This window comes from Chrysoperla carnea, chromosome 3, assembly GCF_905475395.1.
Source record: "Chrysoperla carnea chromosome 3, inChrCarn1.1, whole genome shotgun sequence".
Lineage (NCBI taxonomy): Eukaryota > Metazoa > Arthropoda > Insecta > Neuroptera > Chrysopidae > Chrysoperla > Chrysoperla carnea.
Window position 1 is genome coordinate 68,501,309 of NC_058339.1, and position 23,045 is coordinate 68,524,353.

The 23,045-nt window shown below is 28.5% G+C and overlaps 1 protein-coding gene and 14 non-coding genes across 15 annotated transcripts in view; 7 read left to right on the forward strand and 8 right to left on the reverse strand.

Moving 5' to 3' along the window:
- The window catches only part of LOC123294767 (protein rhomboid), a 253,857-nt gene that overhangs the window by 66,497 nt on the left and 164,315 nt on the right, over window positions 1-23,045 (reverse strand). The window lies entirely within an intron of this gene.
- On the forward strand, window positions 19,990-20,062 carry Trnav-aac. The gene has a single exon. It is a non-coding gene; the product is annotated as a tRNA-Val (tRNA).
- Window positions 20,156-20,228, forward strand: Trnav-uac. Its single transcript has one exon. It is a non-coding gene; the product is annotated as a tRNA-Val (tRNA).
- On the forward strand, window positions 20,323-20,395 carry Trnav-uac. The gene has a single exon. It is a non-coding gene; the product is annotated as a tRNA-Val (tRNA).
- Trnav-uac lies at window positions 20,490-20,562 on the forward strand. The gene has a single exon. It is a non-coding gene; the product is annotated as a tRNA-Val (tRNA).
- Trnav-uac lies at window positions 20,657-20,729 on the forward strand. The gene has a single exon. It is a non-coding gene; the product is annotated as a tRNA-Val (tRNA).
- Window positions 20,824-20,896, forward strand: Trnav-aac. Its single transcript has one exon. It is a non-coding gene; the product is annotated as a tRNA-Val (tRNA).
- Window positions 20,991-21,063, forward strand: Trnav-cac. The gene has a single exon. It is a non-coding gene; the product is annotated as a tRNA-Val (tRNA).
- Trnav-uac lies at window positions 21,807-21,879 on the reverse strand. The gene has a single exon. It is a non-coding gene; the product is annotated as a tRNA-Val (tRNA).
- Trnav-uac lies at window positions 21,973-22,045 on the reverse strand. Its single transcript has one exon. It is a non-coding gene; the product is annotated as a tRNA-Val (tRNA).
- On the reverse strand, window positions 22,139-22,211 carry Trnav-aac. Its single transcript has one exon. It is a non-coding gene; the product is annotated as a tRNA-Val (tRNA).
- Trnav-aac lies at window positions 22,471-22,543 on the reverse strand. Its single transcript has one exon. It is a non-coding gene; the product is annotated as a tRNA-Val (tRNA).
- Trnav-uac lies at window positions 22,637-22,709 on the reverse strand. The gene has a single exon. It is a non-coding gene; the product is annotated as a tRNA-Val (tRNA).
- Window positions 22,803-22,875, reverse strand: Trnav-aac. Its single transcript has one exon. It is a non-coding gene; the product is annotated as a tRNA-Val (tRNA).
- On the reverse strand, window positions 22,969-23,041 carry Trnav-uac. The gene has a single exon. It is a non-coding gene; the product is annotated as a tRNA-Val (tRNA).

The following is a 23,045-nucleotide window of genomic DNA, read 5'->3' on the forward strand; positions in this document are numbered from 1 at the left end:
ACTACCATCTTTTCAAGTACTTCGATAACTTTCTCACCGGGAAAACTTTCGCCAATCAAGACTAACAGAAACGGCCTTCATGGAATCCCGAGCACCAAATTTTTATGTGTGCCGAATTAATCGACATGTGTTGGTTGTAATGCACTAATTTAAATCACGTTTATTTCGATTAAATTGATTAATTATTATTACAGTTTACTGCAGTAGACTCTTAAAAACGGACAAAACTTTTGAAATAACCTAATGCATCACCGTTGAGATTTTCTACAGGATTTCTCTGTGTCCGGTTTGGATAACTGTAACAGAAAGTTCTTGATAAAGAAGCCATCATCTTTCGCGAAACTCGGAAAATTATTGATTTCGCCTCCAAGCTTCTAATCAATAAGATAATTCTAAAACAATAAATTATTCACATTGTACATTTTTCTCAAAGTTGTCGCCCTTCAGCTCTTGTCGCCCTATAGGTACGTGCAGCACTCTGTCTGCATGGTAAATCACGGCCTGTGCCTGTGGACTATATATATGATGCTTGTTGTATACATATAAATAGTTAGGAAAACTCGATTCGATAACATTATATAAAACATGTTTTTTCATGTGAAAATATTTTACTAGAAAATTTATAACTTTATAAAAATCATAAATTTTAATGCCTTAAAAAGAGGTTTGTAGGTGAAATATAGTATTATCATACATAAAATTTAACAAACATTACCTATAGATACGTGTTTTGAAGTAAAGGTTTTAACTTGTAAAAATAGACCCTCATAAAATTTAAAACATTCTAAAACAGTTTATCTTTATATTTAGAGTGTTTCAGAAACATTTTATGCGTTCGTGCAGTGTTTAACCCTCGACTAAAAAGAGGAATGATATAAGTTTAATGTGATTCAAAGTCTGTGTATCCGTCGTATCTTAAAGGGGTGCACCGATTTTGATTTTTTGTTTGTTTGAAAGCTAATTTGATCGACTTGTTTTTATCTATGTTTCTAGTGCAAGTTTAGGGTTTGTTACCCAATAACAGCTATAAAAGAAGTGATGATCTTCAAAAGACTGAGTATATTTTCAGATTTTCTTGAAACTTATTGTTATCTGAGAATATGTCGCCCTGGTAGCTCAGTTGGTTAAGGCGTAACCAATTCCGTCTGCGTTATACCTAGGGCAGTGGGTTCGATTCTTGCCGTCGCAACAAAAATTTATTTAATTAATAGTTGTGATGGGCTGGTGTAGTGCATGGTATATGCATGAAGAAAGTGAATTCAGCCTTTGAAATTGAGGAGCTGATAAATGAAATTATCAACCGAAAAGGTGGTAAAACACATATATGGTATAACAATGGGTTCTATAGCCTAAGTGTTTCCTTCGTGGACAGCCTAATCATCCGTTTAGAAACTACAATGCTACATTTTTAAGGATTTTGTTAATCTAAATTCAGAATGTGATACTGAACCTATTTAAATAAAAATTTGTAGTGCAGCGCATTTCTTAAAATTGAATTTTGCAATTTCTAGTTTTCAAGAATGATTATATCGAAAACCAAGCGTCTAGAGAAAAAATTACAAAAGTACTTTTGTAATTTGCTTAAAACTGCCCAAAAAATACAAAAATATATTTTAATTTCAAAAAATTCAAAATTTTCACTTTTGGTGCCCCTCACCCCTTGTGTATCTGTTGATTTTTCACATTAACAAACTTGACTTTTCAAATACCAAAACCCTTCTTGATACCAAATATAATTCAAATCGAAATTAAATTGCGACCGCTAGAGAGGGTCAATGAACATTTGAAGAAAATTTTGTCAAATATTTTAAAAATAAAACGAAAAATTCTTTTTGCAAAATATCAACTGTATAACCTTTTTGATTGCTGGTCGATATTTCACTTGGGGGACTTTTTGCAAATATAAATCTGTTTGGTTATAAGCTATGAGAAACTTTCCTCTAAAATTTTTGCAGCTATTGTAATTTTTTGGAGAAAAATGGAGAATGGCTTTTTATAAGACACAAAATATCATCAACTCTCAGAAGAGATTTCCACCCCAAATCAAGGTTTTAACATTTTTTGAAATATTTTTTTGTTGCTCAGGCGTAACACATGGCACATCAAATTTGCGAACAAATATTTGAAAATTAAAATTAAAGAAATCTAAAGGAAATTTAAACAAATTTAATGATAATAAAATATATTAAATTAATTAAAGTAAAAAAATTAAAAACAGTTTAATAAATTAAAAACAAAATTTTTTCTGAAAACCAGTTCCACGAAAAAAAATTATGGTAATGACAAAAATTTTGCCTGGATAAAATCATATTAATAAAATTATTAAAATTATTTAAAAAAATAAAAAATTTGAGATGATGTTTATAAAAGATATTTTTTTCAACAAATATTCATTAAAAATATCACGATTTTCTTAAAATAGGTATGTTTATATAAAAATTTCGTATTTATTAATTTATGCAAATTAAATTTATAAAAATTATAATTATAATTAATTAATTAAATTATATTTTATTTAAACCGAATATTTTTGATAATCAAATGATAAATAATTAAGTATTTTATTATTTAAATAAGATAAAAAAAAATTATATTATATTCGTGTTCAAAATAATATTTAATAAGTTTTAATATTTTATAAAAAGAATGAAGAATTATTTTTTTTATACCATGTATATGAAATATATCAAGGTATACTAAGTTTAGTCCTAAGGTTGTAACGCTTAAAAATATTGATGCTATGAACAAAATTTTGGTATAGGTGTTCATAAAATCACCTAATTAGTCCATTTCCAGCTGTCTGTCTGTCTTTCTGTCCGCCTGACAATACAGTAATTCAAAAAGGAAAAAATAAAACAAGTTGAAATTTTTACAGCGGGCTCAGGACGTAAAAAGTGAGGCCGTGTTCGTAAATGAGCAATATAAGTCAATTGGGTCTTTGATCCGTAGGAACCATCTCGTAAACTGTTAGAGATGGAACATAAGTTTAAATGTTAAATGTTATAAAAAAATAAACAACTTTTGCTTAAAACATTTTTTCGAAAAGATCACTGTTTACCCGACAGAGCGCAAATTATGTTCGAACATTGTAAGGTATGTAGTACTTACATGACGAGAAAAACATATGATTATATAATCAACACCCTCTATACATGGTATTTCGATAATTAACTCTGTCAATTGTTTGTTTTCACTTTGTTTTTTTAAAATTTTTTATTTAATTCAATTTATATTATTTTAAGTTGTGGAATTGTAATTTTTCAAAATGAAACATTTTTTATTAAATTTCAAGCAAGAATTTTTTCTTGTTCTATTCAAATATTTACAATATCTACTAAATAAAACTCGTTGAAAAAGAAAATTAATCGAGGAATTAAGGCATTTTACCCAGGAATCGACTTTGCGGAGGTAGATTTTTATAAGAGCTAGTGAAAAATGTTTGCCTGAGTGTACTTAACAAAACTATATTCATGAGTTGTAAAAAATCGATTTACGTCCATAAAATGAGACAGAAGTACCTAACCTAATTCTGGACACCACATTTTTTTATTTAATTCTAAGCATTTTTTAATGCTTGAAATTTGTTACCTAGTTTCACCTTTTTCGTTATATAAGCATTTGAAAAAAATCTGGATTTTCGCCGAAAACTTGTCATTGACGAAAAAAAAATTATTTTGTGGTTCTGGTCAAAAGTTCAATTTGAAAGCTATTAGGTTTTTATATTTTGGACGATTCTAAGCAATTTTGACAATTTACAATATTTACTAAATCTCAACGTTTTCGATATATAGTGTATCTATCGTATTTAAGATGAAGACACCTTTATATTTTCGTTATTTATAGGAATTTCGATTTGAAATATAGCACAGTCAGACAGGGTGATGGGTCACATTTTTTAAGATACTTAACCGACATCAAACTTTAAACTCAGCCTATTACAAATTGACTAATAGAGCCCATTCTTAATAATTTGCCTAGCGTCAGAGATGGTTAGAGATAGGGAAAAAAACTATTAAAAAAAGTTGCTTGATTTTCATAACAAAATTCGCGTTTTTAATTTTTTTATTATTTTTTTACTCAAAATTATATTACTCAAAGTTAGTCTTTACTCAAAGTAAATTGAAATATTAGAATACATAACACTATTAGCTTATCAATTTGTCCAGTTTTTACATTCCATAACACAGTAGTTATAAAACACAGTTTATATTTTATTACTAGTTTGCTAAGGAATGTAAAAACTGGACAAATTGATAATTTAATAGCGTTTTGTATTCAGAGATTTCGATTTAAATCGTAAAATTCGTGTGGGTTAAGTGAAAAATTGAAAACTTTTTTTGTTTTAGGTCATTTTAAAGTGTATTAAAGTCCAATTTTAAAATGTATTATATTAACGGACAGAGAACATCACACAATGGTATATCGAATATTCAACAAAATAATATATACCTACTATGATAATAAATCGGATATAAAACAAACACGCAACTTATCCGTTGTTTTAGATAATATTTTGTAGGTAAATTTTTATGTTTTTTTTTGGGTTAAAAAAGTTCAATGCTTATATAAGTTCACATATACTTTGACTTTAATATATTCATTGAATTAATTAATATAACGATAATTTTTACGATTAAAGTGATTTAATATTAGGAAATTTAGTTCATTTATAAATAGAAATGTGAAAAATTTGCAAATATGACCTTATTATAAAATTCCTTACGCATTTTTTATACCATGTATATATGTAATATATATCAAGGTATACTAAGTTTAGTCACAAGTTTGTAACGCTTAAAAAAATTGATGCCACGCACAAAATTTTGGTATAGGTGTTCATAAAATCACCTAATTAGTCCATTTCCGGTTATGAGTCTGTCTGTCTGTCAACACGATAATTTTAAAAGGAATAGAGATATCAAGCTTAATTTTTTATAGTTTGCTTAGGACTTGTAAACCGTTAAACATAGAACAAAAGTTTATATGTAAACAAGTGAAAACAAACAATTGACTGAGTTAATTGTTGAAATACCATGTGACACATACATAACTGATAATCAAGTAAAGTACATATTATAAAATTTCCGCCTAATTGGCGCCCTCACGGGTAAACAGTGATGTTAACGAAAAAAAGTTTCAAACAAAAGTTGTTTAATTTTTGATAAGGAACATTTTTTAGATTTAAACTTTTGTTCTATCTCTAACGGTTTACAAGATGGGTCCTACGGACCCAAGACCCAATTGACCTATGATGCTCATTTACGAACTTGACCTCACTTTTTATGTCCTGAGTACGCTGTAAAATTTCAGTTCGATATCTTTTTTCGTTTTTGAGTTATCGTGTCCACAGACGGACAACCGGAAATGGACTAATTAGCTGATTTTATGAACATCTATGACAAAATTTTTTTCCTAGCATCATTATTTTTTTGCGTTACAAACTTGGAACTAAACTTAATATACTATGTATATTTCATATATACATGGTATAAAAATGATCCTTATAAACAAATAAACAACTTTTGTTTGAACCATTTTTCCATAAGCATCACTGTTTACCTATGAGCGCGCAAATTAGGTGCAAATTATATTACGTACTATATGGGAATATCAGTTATATGTGTGTAACGTGTGTGTATGTGTGGCTATCTAAGAGTGACTATCTTTTACTTACATGAAATAAAAAACAAACTTTTGCGTAATCAACACGTTAGGCTGGGAAATCAGCGGCTTAGTGGTTTCCCAGTGAGAATGGAAATTTTTTATTTAAACTATAAAGTGAGTATAACTTATTACAAAGTAAGTTGTTTTGTCTCGTATTAAATAAAATCTAGAGCATGTCCTATTTTAAATGGTCTTACATAAATCCGATTTAATTTTATGTTTTCATGTTCATGTAAATACTTAGTTCAAAATTGAATAATCATAATAAAAGACCATAATTTTGGTTTATTTTTAAAGATAAGTAACTAAACTTGACACCATAAATATACAGAAATACATCATAAATATAAAGGCATGTACAATATACAGGGTGTACTTTTTAAGTTGACATATGCTTGAAACTCGAAAAATAACTTTTATCGATATAAATGCTTCAAGCAAAAATGTTGGGTGTGCAGACGCACATCTTACCGCAGACATTAAAGTTGGTCTAAATTTTCAAGTTCAATGAAAAGTTCACTCTACTCAATGCTTTTAATAATGTTTTACCATTTACATAAAAACCTTTTATCAATATTCCTCAAGCTAAAGCTTTAAAATCATACCAAAATTAAGAACTGTACATAAAAATTAAAAACTTTGTTTTAGTAAAAACACTGACTTTGATAGCTAGACGTGTAAAAGGATGATTAGTTGATAAATAATTCAAATCTTTGGTATCATTTTCTATTTACGGTATGAGAATACCTTAAAAAGGTAAAATGAAAATGATAACAGCAACGTAAATTTTATTTATCAATTAATCACCCTTTTATACATTTTTTATGAAAAATTTATATCCATTCTCCGTACGGTTTATGAGAAAAGTGCCCTTTTTTGGTAAAAAAGCTGACTTTGATAGTTAACTTCTCCTAAACCGTACAGAGAATCGATATGAACTTTTCACAAAAAGCGTATAAAAGGATGATTAGTTGATAAAAGGATGATTAGTTGATAAAAAATTTTTTGGATCATTATTGGGCAGTTTTTTTTGTTATCGAAATACCTTAATTGTTTAAAGTGTTAAGAGTCTGTTTTTTCATCTATAGTTCTTAAAAATATATTATGTCATTATACGTTTTAAACTTACAAATAAAATTAAACAAAACTTTTAACAAAAACAAAACCAACTTCAAAAGAAAAACTTTTCCAAAACAAATTAAAATGCACTAAAAAGTAAAAAAATAACGATAATATAATGTAGTTAAAATTATTGTTATTTTTGGAGCTGGTGTCAGCCAAGGAAACAACTCTGGCAGAATAGTTTGCTACATTAGTTTGGCTGACACCGACTCCAAAAATAACAATAATGCATATTAATTAGTCTTGGAAAAGTTTTTCTTTTGATGTCGGTTTTCTTTTTGTTAAAAGTTTTCTTTATTTTGTGATTTTTAGTCAATTTGAAGTACACCAAGACCTTCTTGTCGCGCATACTTAATGCAAATTTAAGACTTTTATGGTTTTCTCATGGATGCCGTTGTCAGAACTGAACCGAAATGAAATGGAACTACACGGGAAGCATCAGATTTCAAATAGATAAAGAATAATCAAAATCGGTTCACCGAATCGAAAGTTCTGAAGTAACACACATTTTAAAAAAAACATATCGAATTAATAACCTCCTCCTTTGTTGTTTGAAGTCGGTTAATAATAAAATAGGATTATTTTATAAAAATCACATTAAATATAATCAACACATATAACTTCATATATATTATATTTATGTTTTTTCATGAATTAAAAAACATTTTTTTATTTTTTTTTTATTTATATTTATTAATGTTATTATTTTTAGTATAAAAACGCAATGGCCATAAATCCCGGAATACACAATATTATGTGTGTATAGGTACTATAATATCTACTATATATTTATAGACACTATAATATTTATAAAAATATATGTAATTTTAATGCCTTATGTGATTTAATTTTGTAAATTCATTCATATTTGATTTTTGTAAGGAAGTTATCGTTTTAATCATGGTATCTATAGTTTTATTATTTTGATCAAAATTGTATAATTGAAAGAATAAATTTAAAAAAAAATCAAAAAACCCGATTGCGTTAAATAAAAACGGAAAAGAAAAAAACAAGCCTAGTAGTTTTAAGTTTATACTAAGTAGTTTATAATATGTTCCCTATCGCATGTTATCGCTCTGATTTGTTTCCTAGTTGGGAGGTAAATCCAAAAAAATGCAAAAGACAGAGAAAAAAAAAACAATATCAAAAGCCGGATTTTTTCCATGTAGGTTACATAGGAAACTAAAACTTTTTCAATCGATTCAGCTTGCCATGAATTTTGAGAAAATGTATGTTTTATCATTTGTCTTTTTTATGTTTTATCATTTCAAAAGATTGAGCTGTGAAAGTTATCAGAAGTTAAAGATAACAGGGATAATTTTAAGTAAGTACAATGCAATTTCTATGTTATGTCATAATAAATATCCTGATCAAACCAAACGTAATGTATGCAAATATTGGATTGACTACTAAATCAGAAATATCTCTTTTTTAAACTAATACTACAATTAATTCATACAGTAAAAACTAAAAGTACCTATTTAAAATTAAATTCTTTAAAGAACCAAACAAGTATTTGACTTCTATAATTAATTCCTTAAATTTTCAGAAAAATATCTTTTAAGTAAAAAAAGAAAACGCTTCATTTATAATGTACCAAGGTATGAAAGGGATATAGTTCCTACCGGGTACGCACGACAACTGTCTTCTTTTTTCTTTTTTCTTTTTAGTTTTTTATTGACGGGTGTTTTGATTTTTTTTTAAGTAATTTTTTTATTTGAGACTTTTTAGTTTTTTGTTTTGTATTTTATTTATGTGGGATATCTTAGGGAACCGAGCCATCACCGGCTACATATAATATCATTTTCAAAAATTAAAAATGGTAGTAGTTTCTTATTACACGGTGAAACTGCAAATCTTACTTCCATCTCATCGAACTGCATAAATTTAGCAAAAATTGACTGCAAAAATTTAAATGTTTTAATTTAAAATTTGTATGTTTTAATTTTTTTTTTTTAAATTTAATTTGTGCTTTTGTGTTATTTCAACGTGTTTTATCTAATCCTTTAAATAATTTTGGGTAAAGAGAAAAATTTTTTTGAATTATTCACCCGTAAATGGACTAACATGTATATGATTATCTTTAACATATAAGTAAGTATACAGAAGTTGTTATCCAAACTAAGTTTTCAACACCCATGATTAAATGAAATGAAATTGAAATGCTTGGTATATTTTTGGGTTTATATTTCCATAACATGATACACATACCTTCTGCAGACCTAAAACTATAATTTATAAAATATTAACCCCTTCCCTGAACTGAATCTCTTGTTGTTATCAAAATGAAATAATGTGCAAATTAATTCTACACATAGCAAAAAAACTTTTATACTCAAAATGTATATACAACCAAACGTGGATTCCGAGAGCGGTAATCTGGGCAATTATCTCTTACAAAAAGCCGAGCTCATTTACGATTAGATTGATTTTTTCAAGATCTCTCGATATTCCATTCGAAATAATAGCTTTTCGTACAGGATTTTAGGTGATAGCTCCAAAATTACCCACCCAATGGTTAAATGAATCTAGTTTTTAGGTCATAGTTATCCAATTTCATCAAATCCTGGAAGACTGAATTTTTTATGATTTTTTGCGAATTTTTCAGAGTACACCCATAAGAAAATTTACGTCGTATTAATAGCCTGATTTTAATGTAAGTGTTTGCATATTGTTTCTTGATTACATTGATTGTACAGTATCTTAATTCGTTTTTGCCTACCATCCGTTTTAAGGTTATCTTTGTTGTTTTGTCAAAAATGTGGTAGAGTACAAAAGTAACAGCTCTGTGGGTACACAAGTAACATGTTACTTACACAAGTGGGTACACAAATACACAAGTAAAATGTTACTTAAGACTGATATTGAATAATCTTATTACAATATATGATTATCATATATTAAGAGATCTCATTACTTAAACTAAGAAAATTTCTCTCGAGGAGTTAACAATGTAGATATCTTTTCATAAAATATATATGATTTTTGAACGCAAATGTTTATTTTTCTTGTTCATATAAAATTTTCTAATAAGTTATTTGCGGATTTATTATATCGTAGCATATTTTATTTCAAACTCCTTTGTCCAGTTACTTTCGACCCGCTAACGTGGTCGAAAGTATCTACTTGCGAATTTTTTTTTTTAAGTCTATGTGATTCATACAAAATATACAATTATAGGGAAAATGGAGATACTAATGTAAAGAGTATGCACGGAATTTATATATGGATATAATAATTTCATCAAAATACTAACATTTAACCAGCAACCAAGGTGAAAGTACAAAGTGTTATTCTTTAAACAGAAGCTTCTGTTGATAACAATAATCAAATTGGACACCCTGTACACAGAGATTTAAATTCTTTAAACAGAAACTTTTGTTGGAAACAATATTCAAATAAATTTCTTCTTGTTTTACAAAACTTTTACACTATTTACAGTTTCATTTATAAAGTAAGCTGCAATGTGTTTTATAAAAAAGTGAATTTTTTAAATTCCTCTTCATGATACATCTGTAATTATATTGAACAGGTGTAAGTTAAAACGATGCATAAATGTAAGTACTAGACTAGACAATAAAGGGTTAACTTTACATAGGTTACGTTTAATCAATTTTGTTATTTCATATAAAAAAAATTAACGTAAATTATAATTAAATTCATATCATAATAAAAATATTATATTCACTTGTAGCCAAGTGAAGCCAGTGTATTATACAACTTGTAGCCCCATATCCATGTAAGTTGTAAGTATATGTAACTGGTAATTTAATTTTTGTATATACATATGGGCACTTTATACATTAATATTTCATTTAACGATAGATATTATGAATAGATAATTTATTATCATAAAAAAACAGTGGTACTTAAACTGTTTAGTTTGAAAAGTTATTCGCAGCGGGTATGAGTTTCCAAAATGTTCATGGTCATGACACACTACGTTTTATTAATATAATTTTATGGATGAACACATATAAGTCTATGATTTGTTAATATTGTTTAAATTGATTTAATACTATGTATTTTCTAACAAATTTAAATAAAATTTCGAAAATTTTCGAAAGAATTTTCTTAAAATATTTTTCGCTTTTCGAGAATCTTCTCAAGACCAGTAATATCAAATTGACACCAAAGTATTGTCCTAATTTGCGTTTCTTTTTTTATAAAAACATTTTTTGCATTTAACCCCAGACCCAATTGACCTATATTGCTCATTTACGATCTTAAATTCACTTTTTATGTCTTGGGCACGTTATAAAAATTTCAGCTTGATATATTTTTTCGTTTTTGAGACTAAAATTAGTATACTTTGATATATATATATATCGTTTTTACAGGGTATAAAAATAAAAATATATAATCATATAGAACTCCCCATATCGACTGACTTTTTATTTCACAGCACAAGCCATAATAAAATTTTTACATATAAGGGTTGCCGTACTAACCTTGTTCTATTTTTGATATCCACAGTTACCTTAGATTTCGGTCTTTATTTTATTCTTTCTAGAAGAGACCTTCACTGTTGTCCACGATACCAGACTTGTAACAATACTAAATTTCTTGTAATTTTTCGATAAAGAAGTTGCATAGTTTTAACTTAATTTTTTTCGAAAGTTTACTAAACAATACTAAAACAAAACTAAAAATTCTAAATTCAAACGCCTAAACTATAAATTCAAAAGTCAAAAAACCTTTTAAGCAATGGAGAAATAATAAAATAACATGTAGAATGATAAATGGTTTGTTTCTAAACATGCTTTCACTATATTATAACGTAATTTTCCATAGAAACAAGCTGAAAAATGTAAATTTAGTTTGATTCCGACCGGCTCACTACCTCAACGGGTGTAAATACATCACTATCGGTTTTTTATATTCGAAAATATATTAATTTTAATAAAAGTTACTTAATATACTTTAGATGATTGTAAATGAGGACTGCTGGCTTTCGCGGACATCCAAAAAGAACACCAAATTACTAGACAATATGTAACACACATAAACCAAAATAACAGCGAACACTGTATATATAATACATTATCATATTATTAAACATAATTTGTTAGTGATCTCACCTGTCTCCAAATAATGTAGTTTTTTTTTTTATAAATGGTAACCATTTTGGAACTCTAGTGAATGCTTGTATGTGTGACTTTATGATTTATATTTTTATTAAAAAAAAGAAATCCTCTATGTTAATATTATATAAAAAACCATTTTTATATAAAAAGCTTTTTTTGTTTGATTTCCGACAAACGTATGTATACCATATTCTAGGGTATTATGGTGTCGGTTCTCTGTTCAGTTCACCAAAAATGACAATAATCATCTAATCTTTATTTAATGAATAGGGGCTATATCTGGTCTTGGAATATGGTCAAATTGTTTGATTGAAAACACTCTAGCAAAATGATAGTGGATGGTAGAAGTAGTAACTTCTGGTCTAAAAGCTCTAGCAACATTATGTAAAAATTGATTTTAAGGCGACTGGATTTTGGGTATTTCTTTTCTTATTTAAATTAAGTACATTTGGTATCTGTATCCTAGAAAAAAGTTGGGAATAATTGAAATTAACATAATTTGAAAAAACTCTCACAAATTTGTTCGTGTACGGAACCCTGAACTCGAACTTGAAACATATCTAAGAATCCTCTCCATTAAATTATCTTTTTCCTATGAGCCTTCTCCAAACTGTACTGTTTTTGAGGATCATCGCCTATTTTTTAGTTGTTTGGGGTACGGAATCCAAAACTCGTACTTGAAACATAGTTATGAACACTTTCCATTAAGTTATCTTTAAAACGAAACAAAAAAAAATTAAAATTGGATCATACATTTAGACGCTACGATTCCACAGATAGACAGACAGACAAATAAACAGACAGGCGGGCAGACAAACACACATTAGCGGTAAGATTTATAACACCCCTTTTTTGGTTCGGGGGTTAAAAATTCTGATTTTTAAATCATTTTTAACCCCCGAACCAAAAAGAGGGGTGTTATAAGTTTGACCGCTTTGCGTGTGTTTGTGTGTGTTTGTCTGTCTGTGACATCGTCTCATATATATGCTGTTTATCACCAAAGCTCGATCTCGCAGACCCAATCAGTGTAGAAATATAATCATCAAAATTTAAAATCAATCAGCAGAGGACTTTCTGCGAGAAACATACCTACAGGATTTTGGAATAACTTTGGGGGCGCATATCTCTATCTGATTGAAGTAGTGCAGACGAAATTTGATTGTAAAAAGGAAGTCTGGCCCATCGTCACTTATCTATCCATGTTTTACAAAGCAGCAATATAAAAAAAGTCTTTCACTTTGGAGAAAGGATCGGGGCTATGGATATTAAAATTCCGACGCAACTGAACTCATATGAATCATCATTCTGAAAAACTTCCCGAGTTTGTCACCGAAAATATTAGAATTAATATTGGTGTTAGCATGGGGCAGTAACAATAAAGTTTTTGTTAAACAGTTCTTAAGACAATAGAGATTCTCATATTTTTATCCAACAAATCATAAAATCTCTAGATCTATTATGATCAGACTGTTTTGAAACACATTCGTTACTTTTACTCTATGTCCTATAATATTTATTTCAAGCTCTAGTGAGTTATAACGATATTTAATTATTAGAGAAAAAAGTGTGTATTTTACTACAGTAGGCGTATTGTAGGTTCACATATCCATAATTTTTGTTTAGGGGGGTATTAAAGTCTCTGGTCATTAGGTTTTTTTTTATGAAATATTATTTATAATGTGTATCGTAACTTTTTTTTAACAAAAATTTGTATAAATACCTTATATTCGATGGTATGCGTGAAATCGTGGTGTCACCTTGTTAGAGAATTTTGGGGTTCTAAATTCCTATGGGTTCGGTAGATATAATTGATATAATTGTAATTATAAATATTTATTTCAGATATTTATTCAGGAATTTAGAACCAACTATAAATTATCTACAAACAAAGAAATTAGAAACTGATTTCAAAAATTTAAATAATTATGATGGAAAGTTTTAGCAATTAAGGAAGTACGAGCGATAGGGCAATTTTAAATAAAAAGCTTAATTCTTTTACATGAAGTTGAACTAAGTCTAAATCAATTCTGAAAATTTTAGAGAGGGTTGTCAGATTATTTAAATAAAGAAATGACTACAAAAATAAGGTACAACTATTTTCAACCACAATGTTAAACTTATCTTGACGATCGTACTACCTTAACTCCTTTTTAAAAAAAAGAATCTGATAATTTTTAACTAAAGGAATTGAAGAATTCCTTTATGATTTTTATAAAAATATCATCCGTAAATTGATCAATAATCTTCAATCAAAAAATCAAACCTTACAATGTCTTTGCTGTATTTTGCTTATAATATGTATTTAACTTACAAAGTATACTGTTAATTACAAAATAATAAAAAATACAAGAATAATATAATAATGCACGATAAATAATGATTATTTTTATGTTGAAGGAAATATATTAAATTATTTATATTATATAATTTTTAATTTTGCGTAAAAGTGCTAAATATTGAGTGACCTTAACTTCTTTGTGTTTTTAATCGTATATTATTTTAGGGATTTTGATGAAAGCTTGGAGAAAAAATTGCCTGTTGTTAATATACTAAAGTAATCAGTCTACGCAGGCAAAATCACGGAATTTAGTTCTCTTAATTTTTATATTTATATATAAGGACATCTATGAATACTAAACGGAATTCTTATCTGAGCTATGATCCAATACAGTCAGTGCCACCTATGAATATTAAACGAAACTATTTAACATTTATATGTTATAAAGGGAAACTGTTGATAGTTCTAGCAAGGGAATTCCACAAATATACATTTCTAATATTCGACTAAAAATGGCGACCATAGGAAGTGACTGCACATGTGTACAAACCATAATAAAAGTACAAGAAGACCAAACTGTACATAAAAAAGAAACATTAATCCATATATTAAAATATATTCTTTATTATATATTTATTTATTATTGTTCCGCATTATTGTTTTAAGTTGCATAATAATTATAAATTTAGTAAAAAAAATATTATTTATATAATAATTATAATAACTATTATTAAAAACGAACTAAAAATTTAACTATTTGTTTATTTGTTTAGCTTTAGTTCACATCTTTACAACAATAATATAATAAAGAATATGTTCTTTTTGTACCCAAGAGTTTGTACATTATTTACATTGAGTGTATAGTAGATGTAGGTAGGTCAACTCTAAGTTTGTGAGATAAATCAGTTGTTAGATAGTAAAGTTATTAAATGAATGTAAATCTGGTATGGGTACCGAAACACAGGGACATTCCCTAAAATTGCGAAATCGACGAGCTTGCCAGAAATGGCACAATGCTGCCGGACACAAGCATCCATAAATATCCGGGAGTTCCATTTGCGAACTGCAAGTTGCTCCTCAAAGAGGATATATTAAAAAGGGCCAATCTTAGATGGAGGGAGGAAGTATTTGTTTGTGGTACTACAAGACAGATATGGTTTGAGTACAATCGTAGGCGTTCCGAAGATCTTATATCACTTCCAAGGGCCTCTGTTCGCAAAGTTGTTGCGGCTATTACAGGTCACTGGTTGGGTGGCAGGCATATTGAACGCCTGGGCCTGGCAGGTTATCACGACTACTGAAGGAGCTGTCACTGAGGTGAGGAGGAGGAGACAATGTCTCATATTCTTGTCACTGCCCAGCTCTTGTCATGAGGAGATGGACTTACTTGAGCCAGTCTCTCTTTGACGACCTCACCGACCTAAAGTCAAAGCTTTCCTGCTGTTCTTAAACATCTCCAAATGGTTCATGAAGTACTTACCGGGGATGGGCAAACCATTTTTCGGTACACAACGGACCCTATGGTCTAAGTGTAGCCCACCCCAGGAGAGCCACTCTAACCTAACCTTACCTAATCTAACCTAGAAAAATTATTTCATTTATTATCACTGAATCATAATGCTGCACGATAATTTTGATGTTTTGTATACCTACCTACCCCTAATTTTTTCATAATTAAAAATTTAAGGTTCGATTCCAAAACGAAAGTCTTACCAAAAAACTGAAATTTCGTATATCAATTAACGAGTATTTAATACGCCGTGTTTACGAGAAATTAATTATTAAAAACATCTTTTTTTACATGGTGGTATGTGAAGAAGTAATAAACGATGGGTTTTTAGTCAATAAGTGCTTTTAAAAATGTTTATATAATATAGTTACAATTACTGTTATTTTTGGAGTCGGTGTCAACCAAGTTAATGTAACAAACTGTTCTGTCAGAATTGTTTCCTGGGCTGACACCGACTTCAAAAATAACAATAATTGTAACTACATTATCGTTATTTTTTACTTTTTAGCGCATATTAATTTGTTTTGGAATAGTTTTCCTTTGGAAGTTTTGTTAAAAGTTTTTTTATTTTGGTATCGAAATAATTTTAAATAGCAGGTGCATAAAACGAGTCAAATTTACCTGAAAATGAAACAAATAATAATAAAAAAAAGCTCTTTATTTACTGAGCTCGAGAAGATTTATTTGTATATCGGAAGTGGGGAAAAACTACATGATTTTTGAGTCTCCTGATCAAATATAGGGAGGTGATAATCCTAAATAGAGACTATAAAACTTATAATACTGTTCACATCACACTTAGTGTACTACACTGAGGTAAAAAGAACACATGAAATCTAAACAATCGTCTCTTAACAAAATAATTTTATTATTATTTTTATAATTAAAAACTTTATTATTATTTTAATATTTTTAATATCATTTTTATTTTTGTAACCTTGTTATTGTGTTGGATGTATGTGGAGACAATTATGGCATATTAAAAAAAAAATTTAATTTTCTTAGATAATAACAATTATAAAATCTCACGTTTTAATTTTGTTTACTTAGAGGCATTAAAATTTATTTTGTTGGCGGCAGAACAAAGGTAATTGATGCGCCATTCTAAATTGGTTTTTCAGAAATGTAAATGATATATCTCTATATATCATTCATTCTTGTTGAAGTTCTAATGAAGTGACCACGATAGGTATATCTAGAAAAAGACAAACAATATGTTCAGACAAAAGCGATTTTCGTAATTTTTGAACCCAAATTGCCTTAATAAATGATTTTTATAAAAAAATGCACTAAAATTTTTTAGCAGTTTTATCTCAGCAGGTCTTAAAGCATTTAAATCCAATAACACCCTTTTCCAATTCTTTAATTTAATTATTTTTAATCCAATTCGTTTTTCTTATTAAAACTTGAAATAGATTGATTTGTCTTTATTTTACATTTTTCCAAAGAAAAACAAACGTCTTATGAATTTTTTCAAAAAGAAAAGTTTTTGTTCATAATAAAACTTAAAACGAAGTTAAGATTTTTTTATTTTGATAAGGAATAAAACCATTAGCTGATTCAAATGAGATAAGTCTATAGATTTTAGAACATTTGGTGCCCGGTGGGTAATATTGAAGAAAAAAAAAGAAAACAGTAATATAATTAAAATCACTGTTTAGTTCAAAGTTTCGATTTAACAATTACCTTTAAAGAGTATTATAATAATAATATTTTAATCCAAGCTTTTGGTAAGTACGAACATAAAATTTAAATAGACTTATTATAAACTGTTTCTTTACTCTCTTTGAATAAGTACTCTCTTTTTGCACAGTTTTTGGTGCTACAAATAGTTAACTATTGTACGGAATCATGAAGAATGAGGGAACTTATCCAGCATTCTTAAAAATTAATAGCATGTCCAATAAAGAACTTGCATTTTTTTTAATTTTATTTATTGCGAAAGTTTACTAAAAATTTTTTATTGTTTTTTTATGTAATTTTACAATTTAAAATGGTTTTTCTAAACAATAAACTAAAGTGACGTCAACACAAAGACATGGCGAATGATAAATGGTTTGTTTCTAAACTTACTTACATTATATTATATTGTAATTTTCCATAGAAACAAGCTCAAAAATGTGAATTTATCGCGATTCCGATTGGCTCACTGCCTCAACGGGTGTAAATACGAGTGTTTAGGCTCAACGCCTAAACGGGTGTAAACAGTAGTTTTTTTTATTCAAAAATATAACAATTTTTTATTAATAAAATTATATTTAGTAAAAAAAATGGAACTAATTATTTCAAAAAAAGTTACTTAAATATACTTTTGATGAATTATTAAATCATCTATATATGAATATGTGGCAAAAAAAAAAAAACTAATGCAAGTTCTCTATTCAGGTTCTCAGTTGAAACGTGATTGCCATTCGACTTAAAAGTACAAAGCTTGGAGCTTCATAATTGGACACATCTCTGTTATGAGTCTGACACATTCCAATTCTGCTGTCATAATTCAAATAATCTCATTCCAACCGAACCGGTAGATAAAAAAAATTTTGCACCCAGAATTGCTACGGAGCTAAACTCAATGTTCGTACTAAATTTATAATTTGGCATACTTGTTACACAGTATACTACTTTTATGACTATTATGTAACTCAATTATATGTATAATTCAATACTTATTGCATTTTATAGTCTTTTTTTTTCTATTTAATAATATTACAACTTAGTGACCTTCAATAAAAAAATAATATGTTTAAAAATCTATGTGTAGTGTGTGCACACTTTTTTATTTTATTTTTGTTTTATTAAATCGGATATCCGTTTTACGAATATAAAAATAATGCAGTCAATAATATTATTATACCATCTTTACATCTATAATGAATTTGAGTCAGTAATGCCTTGTTTGAATTATAATAACTAATTACATTGGTGCAATTCAAAATTATAAGGTCAGTATACTCTTTTCTTTAATTATTGTTTATAATTTAATCAATACAAAATTTATTAGTAGGCCTAGTAAGATTCCGAAGTAGTTCCATAGAACTAAGCAAGATTGAAGAAAGTTAGCTTTTTACAATTTTTACAATTCATGCTTTTTATACCCTGTTTATATGAAATATATTATCAAGGTATACTAATTTTAGTTGTAATGCTTAGAAATATTGATGATACGAACGAAATTTTGGTATAGGTGTTCATAAAATCACCTAGTTAGTCCATTTCCGGTTGTCCGTCCGCCTGTCCGCCCGTCCTTCGACACGATAACTCAAAAATGAAAAGAGATATTAAGCTAAAGTTTTTAAAGCGTGCTCAGGACGTAAAAACTGAGTTTCAATTTGTAAATGAGTATATAGGTCAATTGGGTCTTCCATAGGATTCATTTTGTAAACCTTAAGAGATAGGACAAAAGTTTAAATGTAAAAAAATAAACAACTTTTGTTTTAAACATTTCTTTTAAATAATCTGTTTACGAATTGGTTTTTTGTCCATTTTCAAAAATTTGTTTGAAAACTTCAAAATGTAGGGAGTTGAGAATTTTCAAGTAGTCTTGTGAAACATTCTCGAAATACGGAAAAAATTTGTTCAAAATAATTCAAGAATTATGATTTGAATATTTTTTCCGAATTGTCAAATTAGAATCACTTCAGCTGTTAGCTACAGGTGAAAAAACTTTAATATACAATAAAAGTGAAACTCGATCCTTAATCGTTAACTATCCTTCTGGTCTAAAAACTCCAAAGAACTTTCATCTTTAGATTTTAATATGGAATTGGTAATACCGATTGTTTTTTTTTTTTCGCATTTATTAACATAATATTATTATGCAAAAATTATTATATACTATGTTTGCCATAAGAACCCCATGCTAATTACCTGTTATACATTGTTTTTATAGTTATTCGAAAGATAATTTTTCTCTGTTGTTTGTTTCCTAAATGAGCTTATATTAAAACAAAAAGACCTTCCCTGTTGAAACTTCACTTGCATTGTAGACAAACGGTACACATTAATTAAATTATACTTTAATTCATAATAATAAAAATAATAATAATAATAATGCATAAATGAATCAATGAAAAATATGCATACATTTTAATTTATGAATGAATCAATAACAATTATTATTTTATAATTTGTATACTTATACTACAAGTATAGATAAAAATAAATATCGCATGTACGGTAGGGTTGGATAAACTGACACAAAAATAGAACATCTGAATATCTCAAGAAAAAGTCATCATTTTTCAGAGTCTGCTTCAGAGAGCTTTTACATGAGACTCAATAGCAATTTAGTAAAAAATGCAGATAGATAACTGAGAAAAGATAATCAGGGTTCCATAGTGTAGCGGTTATCACATCTGCTTAACACGCAGAAGGTCTCCAGTTCGATCCTGGATGGAACCATTATTTTTGTCTTGTATTGAAATAACTAATTACTTTTTATAATTTATTAAACCACAAAATTATTGGGAGTAGGTAATTTACTACTTGTATCAAGGTTCCATAGTGTAGCGGTTATCACGTCTGCTTTACACGCAGAAGGTCTCCAGTTCGATCCTGGATGGAACCATTATTTTTGTTCTTGTATTGAACTAACAAATCACTTTTTATAATTTATTAAACCACAAAATTATTGGGAGTAGGTAATTTACTACTTGTATCAAGGTTCCATAGTGTAGCGGTTATCACGTCTGCTTTACACGCAGAAGGTCTCCAGTTCGATCCTGGATGGAACCATTATTTTTGTTCTAGTATTGAACTTACTAATCACTTTTTATAATTTATTAAACCACAAAATTATTGGGAGTAGGTCATTTACTACTTGTATCAAGGTTCCATAGTGTAGCGGTTATCACGTCTGCTTTACACGCAGAAGGTCTCCAGTTCGATCCTGGATGGAACCATTATTTTTGTTCTTGTATTGAACTTACTAATCACTTTTTATAATTTATTAAACCACAAAATTATTGGGAGTAGGTCATTTACTACTTGTATCAAGGTTCCATAGTGTAGCGGTTATCACGTCTGCTTTACACGCAGAAGGTCTCCAGTTCGATCCTGGATGGAACCATTATTTTTGTTCTTGTATTGAACTAACTAATCACTTTTTATAATTTATTAAACCACAAAATTATTGGGAGTAGGTCATTTACTACTTGTATCAAGGTTCCATAGTGTAGCGGTTATCACGTCTGCTTAACACGCAGAAGGTCTCCAGTTCGATCCTGGGTGGAACCATTAGTTTTGCTCATTTTTTTGAACCTAATAATCCCATTTACTTATTTTTTAAAGCAGAAAACAATTGAAAGCAATCATTTAACCACTTTACTAAGGTTCCATAGTGTAGCGGTTATCATGTCTGCTTCACACGCAGAAGGTCTCCAGTTCCATCCTGGATGGAACCAGAAAATTTTTTTTTGTTTTGAAGTAAATTTTTAATCAAACACTTAGATCCCTGACATAAACAAAACTATCAGCTCACGCGATACATATACATAGTAAAATTTCAGGCACACAGCACGATACAATTAGTACGTTCTTGATCCGTTTTATTCAAAATGTTTTTACTTAAATTTTTAATAATAAAAGCATGCCCATCATTACAAATTTTTCTAATAGGGTGTTTCCAGACTTTTTTACGTAGCCCTTTACAATATTTTATGTAATGAGTCATCCTTATATTTCTTATTAAACAATATATATTATTTATTTATAATATGAACAATAAATACCTTTATAAATAATATATTCAAATAAATTATTATTATTATAATATCTATATTGAAAGTGAGAGTTATTTTTTAATAAACCGGATATCCTGCAAATATATAGAAATAATAAAATTGTACAATTCCTCATTTGTACTCATGCCATGGAAGCGGACGGTAGGTACCACATGAATGAATTGATGCTTAATTCAAACATAACTATATTTTATTTAGATTTGTAATAATACGATGGTTCATGCTGTTAAGGAACTTTTAAAGAACATGAGATTTTACAAATATTAGAAGATTATTTCATTATTTTAAAATGCTGGATTCCTCGTGCAAAATTTTGATTTTACAACACTACAGTATGGAATCTTGATATAAGCAGAAGATCGCTTTAATAAATTAGTTTTATTTCAATGAAAGAACAAAAATAATGGTTCCATCCAGGATCGAACTGGAGACCTTCTGCGTGTAAAGCAGACGTGATAACCGCTACACTATGGAACCTTGATATGAGTTATAGATTGACTACTCTCAATTATTTTCTGCTATAATAAATTTTTAAAATATGTGTTAAGTTCAATAAAAGTACAAAAATAATGGTTCCATCCAGGATCGAACTGGAGACCTTCTGCGTGTAAAGCAGACGTGATAACCGCTACACTATGGAACCTTGATATGAGTTATAGATTGACTACTCTCAATTATTTTCTGCTATATTAAATTTTTAAAATATGTGTTAAGTTCAATAAAAGTACAAAAATAATGGTTCCATCCAGGATCGAAGTGGAGACCTTCTGCGTGTTAAGCAGACGTGATAACCGCTACACTATGGAACCTTGATATGAGTCATAGATTGACTACTCTCACTTATTTTCTGCTATAATAAATTTTTAAAATATGTATAAAGTTCAATAAAAGTACAAAAACACTGGTTCTATCCAGGATCGAACTGGAGACCTTCTGCGTGTAAAGCAGACGTGATTACCGCTACACTATGGAAACTTGATATGAGTTATAGATTGACTACTCTCAATTATTTTCTGTTATAATAAATTTTTAAAGTATGTATTAAGTTCAATAAAAGTACAAAAATAATGGTTCCATCCAGGATCGAACTGGAGACCTTCTGCGTGTTAAGCAGACGTGATAACCGCTACACTATGGAACCTTGATATGAGTCATAGATTGACTACTCTCACTTATTTTCTGCTATAATAAATTTTTAAAATATGTATAAAGTTCAATAAAAGTACAAAAACACTGGTTCTATCCAGGATCGAACTGGAGACCTTCTGCGTGTAAAGCAGACGTGATAACCGCTACACTATGGAACCTTGATATGAGTTATAGATTGACTACTCTCAATTAATTTCTGTTATAATAAATTTTTAAAGTATGTATTAAGTTCAATAAAAGTACAAAAATAATGGTTCCATCCAGGATCGAACTGGAGACCTTCTGCGTGTTAAGCAGACGTGATAACCGCTACACTATGGAACCTTGATATGAGTTATAGATTGACTACTCTCAATTATTTTCTGTTATAATAAATTTTTAAAATATGTATAAAGTTCAATAAAAGTACAAAAATAATGGTTCCATCCAGGATCGAACTGGAGACCTTCTGCGTGTAAAGCAGACGTGATAACCGCTACACTATGGAACCTTGA